Genomic DNA, 13004 nt, shown 5'->3' with positions numbered 1-13004 from the left:
TTCTTTTCTTGCCCTCAGCTGCAACTGGCTCTTGGGGAGTGGGCTTCTCAGTTGAGGCTCTTGCCTTTGACATGGGCTGCCTGCCTGCTGGCCTTTCGATTTTCAGACCTGGCTTAGTGCCTTGAGCTGGCTCAACTCTCTTGGAAGTGGCCTCTTCCTCTGCCACATAGTCCTCATCTTCGGAATCTGAAGTCCTCTTCTTCCTTTGTCTCGTGGCAGCCTTTGGCAAATTGCTAGGAGTGCTCCTGCTGCCTTCATCAGATGAACTGGAGGGACTAGTGCCCTCACTCATCACCACTTGCTGCTCTGACAGATTTTGGCTATCACTGTGATCAGACATGCTGCAAACTGACTGCTGACCCTGTGAATAGATTATAGAAGAGATAGAGTGGATGAGCATCACAAAATGCAGAGATTTTTGCAAAAAGAATGATCAAAAAATTAGTTTTAGTTTCCCACTGAAATCATCTCGGATCTACCGATTTTCAAACTCGGTGATACCGAAGAAGTTTTGGAACTTAAACTAGTGAACTCGGTAGGACCGAGTCACAGTTCGGTGGCACCGAGACTGCTAGGGTTTCACTGAGTTCAAAAATCGGTCACACCGATAAGTAATTCTCGGTCAGACCGAGTCTCACTTGTGCAATGGCATAAGCCAAATCGGTGGGACCGAGTTTTTCAACTCGGTGGGTCCGAGATGGTTTCGGCGGAAACCTAAACCTAGAATTTTCGAATCAAACCTAATCTACGGGCGTTTTGACTGGATAGAAGTTTATCAAACGTGGCAAGAATCAATATGATCACAATGTGCTAGGAATCAGATTGAGGAATAGCACAAAGATCAAGTCCATACCCTAGTTCGGCGGGGACTTGCTACGGCGGCAACGGCGAGGCAGAATTCCCGTTGACGGCGACGGAGACCAGCGACTGGAGGCGGCTGGCGGCGAGAAGACGATCCGGAGACCACGAGGGCAGAGCAGGCTATCGCGCGGGCGAAGGGGTTCGGAGAAATTTCCAAATTTTGCCCATGACTATATATAGCCCGACCCTATCGGTGTGACCGAGTGGAACGACTCGGTGGCACCGAGATTCATAACTGCGTGCAGTTACTGAAACTCGATGTGACCGAAAGGTTCAAATCGGTTGCACCGAGATCGAAAACCTAGATCAACTTAATGATCTCGGTAGGACCGAAAGTGGAGTATCGGTCAGACCGAGAATCATAAAGAGGTTTTGGAAGTTTAAGTCTATGACGAATCGGGGACTCCGAGCGCTCCTCACACAGAGTGGTTCGAATCTGACTTGATCAAATTTTGTGATGCAGCATGAATAGAGTTTGAGACGAGAAAAGCATAGATAGCTAGAGGAGGTTCTTAGGCATTCTTGTCCATCCACTTGGCAAAAAGAAATAAAGCTGAACAATCAAAACAACAAGTGGATGTCCTCGAATGAGTAAAATATGCAATCAGCATCCTCACACAATAAGATGGCAAATGAAATATGTGACAAGGCATGCACAACCAATTCTAGCATCTATCAAGCAATTTGCGATGACTAGGTCATCTATATATGAGTATATTGACTTAGGAGTCAAGTAAGATCACTTGATCATAGGTCATACTCATCGTTTAAGCTCAAGTGGGGTTACCACTTTTACATAAAGCATTGTTGTGTTCACATCTTTAGAGTTGCTTTAGCTCAAGTCTTAGAGTAAAGCTCCCCCTAGATGTGATATCCCCCCTAAGAGGGATGAACTAACCTTGGGTTTTGTCGATGATGACTTCATGTAGATATTGAAGATGTGGATGCTCAATATTGATGTAGATCTCTTGGAGCTGTCCATTTGAGTGAATTGCACTTTCAATACCTACATGGGTTAGTCCCACAAGGAACAAACAAGGATATCCATAGACATAGAGTGATGCACACAAAAGATGATGTCCATGAAAACTTTTAGGTTACCTTGTCCCTTGTCTTACTAACAAGAGGGTTTGTGACTCCTTGAACTAGTGCAAGATGTGGAAGTTGATTGCACTTGTTCTTGCAAAAATGATAAGAGTGAAGTACGTTGGCGGAGTCACCCTCAAGAACTCTCTAGTTCTTCTTCTTTTGGATCCACATCATCTTGATGGGAATCCTTGGAGTTGTAGTCATACTTGATGAAGTGGAACTTGAAGTAGTCTTGGGAATCCACTTGACTAAGGTCTTAGGAGCTTCTTCAAATGCATCAATTTCCTCTTGAAGCTTGTCCTTGCCTTTTTGCTTGTAGTCTTGTGGTGGAAGATCATCTTGAGCTTGTGTCCCCTTGAAAGAAGTATACTTCTCTTGTTGAGGGACAAACTTTGTCTTGGGGTATTGATCTTCTTCCCACTCAACTCCATTGGCATTGAACTTTCGTTCAAAACCAACACCTTGATTCTTCCGGTGCATTCCTTGCTTGCGCACAATTTCCTCAAATTGCTTACTCCCGGCAAGGCTTTTGTACAACACCTTTCTCTATAATTCCCTTCAATAAGCTATTTTCTTGCTCAAGTGTAACTTGGCTAAGAGAATCATTAGTGGAATCAAGAGAACTACTAGAAGCAACAATATTGGATTTAGCATGATCATTGTTACTACTAGAGGAAGAATCTTTCTTGTTTTACTAGACTTGACTTGAGGCATGTAAGTGGATAAGAGTAAACGCTTGGCAATGTAAGAAGAACTTTTCTTGCGAGATCATCATTGATTGCTTTTAAGAACTCATGCTCTTGCTCAAGATTGAGCTTTTCAAAGCGTAATTTCTCATGAGTCCTTAAAAGTTCTCGATGATCTCCTAAGATAGTTTCATGAGCTAACTTAAGAGTGTTTAGTTCTTTAGTTAGAGACTCAATCTTCTCCTTATCATTGTCATTCGTTTTATCTTGATTAGCATGATTAATTGACGTTTCATCATAGTATTCATCACTAGAGTTGTCAACAAGTAAATCATCATGACCTAACAAGTCATCTTCATCACTATTGAAATCAACATACTCGGGGTGTGATACCTTTGGGCCTTTAGCCATGAAGCATGTTCCAACTCCTTCATTTGGTGAGTCAAATATGTTGTAGGAGTTGGTTGTCACAAGTGCTAGACCGGCAACACCTTCATCTTGAGTATATTCAGAGTCAGAGTGATAGCTTCTCTCGGAGTGGTTGTCGGAGTCGGAGTCGGATACCCATTCACCAACATGAGCTTGATGTCTTCGTTTTGTGTAGCTCCTTGATGACTTGTCCTTTCTTTCTGAGTCCTTGCTTCTCCCTGAGGGTCTTTGTTCATCACGATCATCTCTACTCCTTCTTTCTCTAGATGGTGATTCTTCTCTTCTACTTCTTCTCTTGGGAGAATCTTCTCTTCTCTTGTAGGGGGCTGTACACTCATTGGAATAGTGTCCGGGCCTTCCACAATTGTAGTAGTTTCGCTCTTGACTAGAAGATCTTTTGTCATTGTAGGACCTTGACTTGGAGCTTCTCTCTTTGCTTCTACTCTTGTAGAACTTGTTGAAGTTCTTCACCATTAAGCTCAATTCTTCATTGAAGGTTTGTTTCTCACTGATGATGTGGGGCTTCACATGAGGCTTTGTAAGCACCACTTGATTTGTTGTGAAGTTCCTCTTTATCCTTGAGTGACATCTCATGAGCAACAATTCTTCCAATGACTTCCGTTGGCTTGAGATCTTTGTAATTGGGCATCATTTGGATCAATGTGCACACGGTATCATATTTTCCATCCAAGGCTCTTAGGATCTTCTTGATGATGAATCTATCGGTCATCTCTTCACTTCCTAAGCCGGCAATCTCATTTGTGATGAGCAAGCCTAGAGTACATTTCAGCGACACCTTCACCATCCTTCATTTTGAACTTGTCAAGTTGACTTTGAAGCACATCCAATTTGGATTCCTTGACGGAGTCGGTACCTTCGTGCATATCAATCAAAGTATCCCAAATTTCCTTTGCATTCTCAAGACGGCTGATTTTGTTGGCTTCCGGCTCGTATGTTGTGTGGAATTGTGAGCGGATAACAATTTCACACAGGAAACAGCTATGACCATGATTACGCCAAGCTATTTAGGTGAGACTATAGAATACTCAAGCTTGCATGCCTGCAGGTCGACTCTAGAGGATCCCCGGGTACCGAGCTCGAATTCTTCGGGGCACAATCCGTTGAAGAGGATATCACAAGCTTGAGCATTGTATTGCAGCATTTTCAACTCTTCCGCGGTGGCTTCACGGTTCGGTTCTTTCTCGTCAAAGAATTCACCTTGCAAGCCAATACACACAATAGCCCAAACGGCGGGGTTATGTCCAAGAATATGCATTTTCATCTTATGCTTCCAACTAGCAAAATTAGTGCCATCAAAGTAAGGACCTCTACGGTGATAATTTCCCTCGCTAGATGCCATACTCTCCTAGGTTGTGAAACCAAGGCTATGACCGCCAAAAGCTATGGAAATCAAAGCAAATGGAGACCAAAGCTCTGATACCACTTGTAGGATCGAAAGTATGTCTAGAGGGGGGTGATTAGACTACTTGACCAAATAAAAATCTAACCTTTTCCCAATTTTAGTTCTTGGCAGATTTTAGCTATCTTAGCACAAGTCAAGCAATCTCCACACAATTCAAGCAAGCATGCAAAAGAGTATATGAGCATCAAAAAGTAAAGCATGCAACTTGCAAGAATGTAAAGGGAAGGGTTTGGAGGATTCAAACGCAATTGGAGACACGGATGTTTTTGTCGTGGTTCCGATAGGTGGTGCTATCGTACATCCACGTTGATGGAGACTTCCACCCACGGAGGGTAACGGTTGCGCGAGTCCACGGAGGGCTCCACCCACGAAGGGTCCACGAAGAAGCAACCTTGTCTATTCCATCACGGCCGTCGCCCATGAAGGACTTGTCTCACTAGTGGTAGATCTTCATGAAGTAGGCGATCTCCTTGCCCTTACAAACTCCTTGGTTCAACTCCACAATCTTGTCGGAGGCTCCCAAGTGACACCTAGCCAATCTAGGAGACACCACTCTCCAAGAAGTAACAAATGGTGTGTTGATGATGAACTCCTTGCTCTTGTGCTTCAAATGGTAGTCTCCCCAACACTCAACTCTCTCTCACCGGATTTGGATTTGGTGGAAAGAAGATTTGAGTGGAAAGCAACTTGGGGAAGGCTAGAGATCAAGATTCATATGGTTGGAATGGAATATCTTGACCTCAACACAAGTGTAGGTGGTTCTCTCTCAGAAAATGTGTATTGGAAGTGTAGGTATGTTCTGATGGCTCTCTCCACGAATGAAGAGTGGGTGGAGGGGTATATATAGCATCCACACAAAATCTAACCGTTACACACAATTTGCCAAACTCGGTGGGACCGAATGGTTAAACTCGATCGGACCGATTCAGCAAACCTAGTGACCGTTAGGATTTTCGGTGGGACTGAGATGCAACTCGGTAGGACCGATATGGTTAGGGTTAGGGCATAACGTAATCTCGGTGTGACCGATTACACAAACTCGGTGGGACCGATTTTGGTAATAAGCTAACCAGAGAGTTGGTCAGGTAAACTCGGTGGGACCGATTCGCTCATCTCGGTGAGACTGAAATGTTACAAAAGGGAAACAGAGAGTTTACATTGCAATCTTGGTGGGACCGATCGCTCATCTCGGTAAGACCGAAACGTTACGAAGGAAAACAGAGAGATTACAATCCCATCTCGGTGAGACCGAGATCCCTATCGGTGAGACCGATTTGCCTAGGGTTTGTGGCAGTGGCTATGACATTTGAAACTCGGTGGCGCCGGATAGAAAGAATCGGTGGGGCCGAGTTTGACTTTCGGTTTAGGTCATATGTGGATGTGGGAAGGTAGTTGAGGATTTTGGAGCATATCACTAAGCATTTTGAGCAAGCAAGCCATTAAGCAACACCTCATCCCTCCTTGATAGTATTGGCTTTTCCTATAGACTCAATGTGATCTTGGATCACTAAAATATAAAATGTAGAGTCTTGAGCTTCAAGCTTGAGCCAAACTTTTTGTCCTTAGAATTTTGAGGGATCCACTTTCCTCATCCATGCCATGCCATAGCTTTTCCTGAAATATTAATCTTGGAATAATGTTAGCTCAATGAGCTATATGTTGTCAGGAATTACCAAAACCACCCAGGGATAGTTGCACTTTCAGTTTCCTCGTTTCCGAACAAGGAATCGATGCTAACCCAGAGAAAGTGGGAGCTATACTCCGAATGAAACGCCATGTGCGTGTGCATGATGTCCAGAAGCTTACTGGTTGCTTGGCCGCCCTAAGTTGATTTATTTCTCGCCTCGGTGAAAAGGCGCTACCTCTTTACCAACTGATGAAGAAATCAGATAAGTTCGAGTGGACCCCAGAAGCTGATGCAGCATTTGCAGAGCTAAAAGCCCTACTTTCCACCCAGACGGTGCTTGCTGCTCCAATCAGCAAAGAACCTCTACTGCTTTATATAGCAGCCACTGGACAAGTCGTCAGTATAGTACTTACGGTCGAGCGGGAAGAAGAAGGAAAAGCTTATAAAGTTCAGCACCCAGTTTATTATATTTTTGAAGTCCTGACTCCGTCAAAGCAGAGATATCCGCACTATCACAAGCTTGTCTATGGGATTTACATGACCACAAAGAAGGTTGCACACTATTTCTCTGATCACTCTGTTACAGTCGTCAGCGACGCTCCATTGTCAGAGATTCTGCACAACAAAGATGCAGCTGGTCGAGTGGCAAAATGGGCGATTGAACTCCTTCCCTTGGATATCAAGCTTGAGGCAAAGAAAGCTATCAAGTCCCAAGCAATAGCAGATTTCCTCGCCGAGTGGATCGAACAGCAACTGCCGACTCAAGTTCACTCGGAGCACTGGACCATGTTCTTTGACGGATCCAAAATGCTGAATGGTTCTGGTGCTGGGGTAGTACTGGTATCCCCCTAAGGAGACAGACTTAGATATGTCCTCCAAATTCACTTTGATTCCTCCAACAATGAAGCAGAATATGAAGCACTCATGTATGGGTTGCGCATGGCCATCTCACTCGGCGTCCGTCGCCTCATGGTCTATGGCGACTCAGATTTGGTAGTCAATCAAGTGATGAATGAGTGGGACGTCAGAAGCCCAGCCATGACTGGTTACTGCAACGCGGTGAGGAAGCTGGAAAAGAAGTTTGAGGGGTTAAACTCCACCACATACCTTGACTGAAAAATCAGGCAGCCGATGACTTGGCGAAGATAGGTTCCAAGAGAGAAGCCATTCCCAGCAATGTATTTTTGAAGCATATTCACACGCCCACAGTTCAGGAAGATCCTTTTACTGAAGAGCCCCCACAGCCTAAGAGCACCACAGACCCGACTGAAAGTCGAGGTCCCAGCCGTGGTCGACCTGATCATGGAAGTTCTGGCCATTACTCCCAACTGGACAGTGCCCTACATTGCGTACATCCTCAGGAAAGAACTCCCAGAGGATGAGGAAGAGGCTCGACAGATCGTCCGCCGATCCAAGGCCTTTACTGTGATAAGAGGACAACTGTTCAGGGAAAGTGTGACTCGAGTCGGTCAGAAATGCATAACACCAGAAGAAGGTCGAATGATTCTCAATGACATCCACTCGGGGACCTGTGGTCACCATGCGTCCTCTCGGGCCATCGTGGCTAAAGCATACCGAGCTGGATTCTATTGGCCACGAGCAAATGAAATGGCGAAAGATATAGTCAACAGATGTGAAGGCTGCCAGTTTTACTCCGACATGTCTCACAAGCCAGCGTCAGCCCTGAAGACCATCCCCCTCGTCTGGCCCTTTGCTGTCTGGGGACTGGATATGGTTGGACCACTGAGAACTAGCAAGAGCGGCTTCACTCATGTGCTCGTTGCAGTCGACAAGTTTACCAAATGGATCGAAGCTAAGCCTATCAAGAACCTTGATTCCAACACCGCTGTCAGTTTTATCAGAGAATTGACATTCAGATATGGAGTTCCACACAACATCATCACGGACAACGGGTCGAACTTCGATTCCGATGAGTTCAGAGCTTTCTGTGCTTCTCAAGGCACACGAGTCGACTATGCTTCAGTCGCTCACCCGCAGTCGAACGGACAAGCAGAAAGAGCCAATGGCCTAATTCTCAAAGGACTGAAACCCCGACTGATGCGAGATCTCAAACACGCAGCAGGTGCTTGGGTTGATGAACTTCTGTCAGTTTTGTGGGGTTTAAGGACAACTCCTAATCGGTCGACCGGACGAACTCCTTTCTTCTTAGTCTATGGAGCCGAAGCTGTTCTGCCAAGCGACCTGCTCCACAACGCACCCCGAGTCGAGCTCTTCTCCGAAGAGGAAGCAGAGCAGGCCCGACAAGATTCAGTCGATCTCTTAGAGGAGGAAAGGGAGATGGCCTTGATCCGGTCGACCATTTATCAGCAAGACCTGCATCGATTCCACGCCAGAAATGTGAAGGGTCGAGCCTTTCAAGAAGGAGACCTAGTTCTTCGAGTAGATCAACAGAAACCACACAAGCTTGCCCCGACTTGGGAAGGCCCCTTCATCATCACCAAAGTTCTCCACAACGGAGCATACCATCTTTACAGTATTGAGCATCAGAAAGACGAGCCACGGGCTTGGAACGCGGAGCTGCTCCGCCCCTTTTATACTTAAGCACTCGTTCGAATAAAATGTAATAAGAAACACCTTTGTAATTTGTTTATCAAAGACAAGAGCTTACGGTCCTCTCATACGATTGTTGTTGTTCTTATTTACTTCTGAAATCCCCCAGCGGGTGGGCTTAGTCGCGAATCTGTTTCGCCTAAGTTCGAAAAAATCTTACCGAGTGGAGAGCAATCCTCCCACTCGGGGGCTTAGCTGCAGTCCAATACTCGCCTAAGTTCTCTCACTCGAAGGCTTAGCTGCAGTCCAGTACTCGCCTAAGTTTGAAAAAATCCTACCGAGTGGAGAATAATCCTCCCACTCGGGGGCTTAGCTGCAGTCCAGTACTCGCCTAAGTTCTCTCACTCGGAGGCTTAGCTGCAGTCTAATACTCGCCTAAGTTCGAAAAAATCCTACCGAGTGGAGAGCAATCCTCCCACTCGGGGGCTTAGCTGCAGTCCAGTACTCGCCTAAGTTCTCTCACTCGGAGGCTTAGCTGCAGTCTAATACTCGCCTAAGTTCGAAAAAATCCTACCGAGTGGAGAGCAATCCTCCCACTCGGGGGCTTAGCTGCAGTCCAGTACTCGCCTAAGTTCTCTCACTCGGAGGCTTAGCTGCAGTCTAATACTCGCCTAAGTTCGAAAAAATCCTACCGAGTGGAGAGCAATCCTCCCACTCGGGGGCTTAGCTTCAGTCCGGTACTCTCCTAAGTTCGCTCACTTGGAAGCTTAGTTGCAGTCCAATACTCGCCTAAGTTTGAAAAAATCCTACCGAGTGGAGAGCAATCCTCCCACTCGGAGGCTTAGCTGCAGTCCAGTACTCGCCTAAGTTTGAAAAAAATCCTACCGAGTGGAGAGCAATCCTCCCACTCGGGGGCTTAGCTGCAGTCCAGTACTCGCCTAAGTTCTCTCCCTAAGAGGCTTAGCTGCAGTCCAATACTCGCCTAAGTTTGAAAAAATCCTACCGAGTGGAGAGAAATCCTCCCACTCGGGGGCTTAGCTGCAGTCCAGTACTCGCCTAAGTTCGAAACATACCCCTATCCACAAGGACGACGAGGTGCAGGTCGACTGCAACCTTCTCCTTCGGAGCTACGACACGAGTACAACGTACGCTCCATCCCTATCAGCAAGGACGATGAGCTGCAGGTCGATTGCAACCTTCTCCTTCAGAGCTGCAGCACAAGTACAATGTACGCTCCATCCCTATCCGCAAGGACGGCGAGGTGCAGGTCGACTGCAACCTTCTCCTTCGGAGCTATGGCACAAGTACAACGTGCGCTCCATCCCTATTCCCAAAGACGACGAAGCATGGGTCGACTGGAGCCACCACTTCAGACTATTCCGAGCAGTGAGCAAAGTCTATTCGAAGGCAAACGCAAGCACATTCGGAGATAAACCAAATTCGGATAAATCCTAAAGTTCCAAGCAGCAAATCAAAAAGTATTCGGGCATCAAGCCCGAAGGAGTTCAACGGTTACATTAATCACTTGGCATTCCGAGGCAAATTTAAAGCAGATTCAAGTTTCATAAGTTTGTTCACTCGGCCAGAGGAGGGTTGGCGGGCTCCACGAATGAGTCCAGGTTGATCCCATCAGCGATCCGAGTGGCGGCAGCAATGAAAGTCTCCATGAAGGACTGGAAGTCATGCTTTTTGGTGTTGGCGACTTTGATCGCAGCCAGCTTGTCTTCACGAGCCTCCTTGCAATGGACTCGCACCAAGGACAGCGCCACGTCAGCACCACACCGGGCGGAGGATTTCTTCCATTCTTGCACTTGGTCAGGGATCTCGTTCAGTCGAGCCATCAGGGATTCCAGGTCATTTTGAAGCGTCGCCCTCGGCCAAAGCGATGAGTCGATTCGGGAGACCACCTCCTTCAGGCGCGCGAGGTAGCTTGTGGCGTTGGTGATACGGAACTCCAATCGGAGCACGTTCATTGCAGTTTCGTCACAAACTGGAGAAGCGATAGGGTCCAGACCCGTCTCGGCCCTTCCAGTTTCCTCGTCGAAGTCTTGGCAGAATTCTGCAGCCAAAAACCAGTGAGTCGACCAAGCAAGATCTGATCGCAAGCATCAACACAGTCGGTTTGAAAGAAATACCTTCCAGCACGAGATAGAGCTTCTTGGCAAGAGTCCTCAGATAAGCTTCCGTGTCATTCCTCTTGCGGATCGCGGACTCCAGCTTTTCATTCAGGGCAACCTTGTCCTTCTTCAAACTAGTCACTTCACGGTTAGCTTCATTGAGGCAAGACTTCAGTTTGTTCACCTCCCCCTCCAGTGTTCCGATTGAAGCAAGCTTCTAGTCTGTGAGAGCAGTTTTATCTTGGGCTGCTTTTTGCACGGCGGCGAGGTCAGAGTCCTTTTTCTCCAGAGCCAACCTCATTTTCTCTGCAAAAGAAGCAATCGAATCAAACAAGAAATCAAAGAAATATATTGAAAGTCAGTCGACTGCCAGTTACCTTCCATACCAGCGGCTTCGTCTTGGGCTTTCTTCAGATTCTGCTGGGCCAATTCCAAGTCGAGGTTGAGTTGCCTCTGCTTCTCTTCAAGCTCAGCAAACTTAGAAATAAGAGTACAAGACTTCTGTGAAAGGCAAAAGACGGGTCAGTCGACAAGATCAAAGGTTGTTTACTTCCGAGTGAATAAAACCTAAAGAAATTCGCTTAGACCCCAGCCGACTGCACACAGTCGACTGCGGTCTCGGGGGCTACACCACTTGGCGTGCCCCCGCTGATTAAGACCCAACTCGACCGGTCCACCCGAGCCAAGTCAAAAAAAGAGAAAGGAGCTGTTTAGACCCCAGCCGACTGCCAGCAGTCGACTGCGGTCTCGGGGACTACACCCAGTGGGTGCACTTGGCGTGCCCCCACCGGTTCAGATCTTACTCGACCGGTCCGCCTGAGTCGAGTGTAAGAAAAGAAAAAGAAAGGAAAGTGGAACTCAGACCCCAGCCGACTGCCAGCAGTCGACCGCGGTCTCGGGGACTACACCCAGTGGGTGCACTTAGAGTGCCCCCACCGGTTCAGATCCCACTCGCCCAGACCGAGTGGAAGAACGCAACTACCAAAGACAACAAAACACCCAGTGGGTGCTCTGATTCGACGCAAGCAATAAGAGATTGTGTAGAAGAAGATTTTTCGGGTACCATATCCTCATAGAACAAGAGCAGTCGGGAAGTCTACTCACCTGGACATTGGCCCGAAGAGCAGCGCTGGCGTCGTAGGTAGCCTGGCTATTCTCATGCACCGTCTTCACCCGCTCCATCATCACGTCAGCCTGTCAGGTGGCTTCCGCAGCCGCTTCCGACTGGTTGTCCGGGACGGGGTAGCTGGTGAAAAAGTGAGCAGACGACCCAGGTGCGGCAGCTTGGAGCTCCGTGGCGTGGAGTCGGATGACTGAAGGAATCACAAGTGCAGTCGATGGTGCGGGGCGCTCACTCGACAAGGGTGCAGCGAAGGTCACAGAGACCCTGCCCGCGTCTTCAGGTTGACGGACGGGTGGTTCTTGCCGAGACATCCTGCCAGCTGCTACCTTCTTGCTCTTCCCGGGCTTAAGAGCCACATTTTCATCGTCGTCTGGAAGATCGATGACGTTAGGTGGAGCTGCAAGACAGATCATTCGATCCCAAGTGAACCACTTGAACGCAATCGACCAAGGAATCGAGAACAAAATCATAGGAGTTTCTACCTGGGTTAGAGGTAACCGCATCTTCCATCTCCTCGTCCCGGTACTGGAGAGAAGAGGTTCCTGACGTAGCAGCACTGCAAAGACCCTCATTCAGTCGGTTACGTCCTGTTAATTGAGTCGACCAAAAGGACAAGTTAGATGATTACCCGGAGATAGTAGGGACGGTCACTTTGATCCTGGGCAAAGCCTTTGGCAGTTTGGAAGAGGTGGCTTTCGGTGCTTTCGGCGTTGGAGGCGGCACAACTTTGGGCTGCTTTGGAGCCTTCTCAGTCGGTGTTGGAGAAGATGTCCTGGGACGCTTCGAAGACTGTCCAATCGGCGCGGCCACCAGGTCCGGAGCGCTCGCCGGGTCATGAGCGTGTTTGGATCTCCTCTTCCTATGAGTAGGCGAGTCGACCTCTTCGTCATCAGTCGACTCGTCGCTCTCCTCATCCTCCTCAGCATCCGAGTTCCCTTCGCCGCTCTCGCCCCCGCTCGCTTCTTCCTCGACGTCTTGCTCCTGCACTCCGTTAGGCATTGAGTACATGTCAATGAGGGCCTGAAAAGACAAACGGTCAAAGGAAATTCAGTCGACCATCAACAAGATGTCACACAGTGAATCGGAAAGATACTTGATAAAACAGAATCATACCTGCTCCGTCTGATGCGAGTGGTCG

Source organism: Triticum urartu, chromosome 2 (assembly GCF_003073215.2).
Source record: "Triticum urartu cultivar G1812 chromosome 2, Tu2.1, whole genome shotgun sequence".
Classification (NCBI taxonomy): Eukaryota; Viridiplantae; Streptophyta; class Magnoliopsida; order Poales; family Poaceae; genus Triticum; species Triticum urartu.
This window is presented reverse-complemented; position numbering follows the sequence as displayed.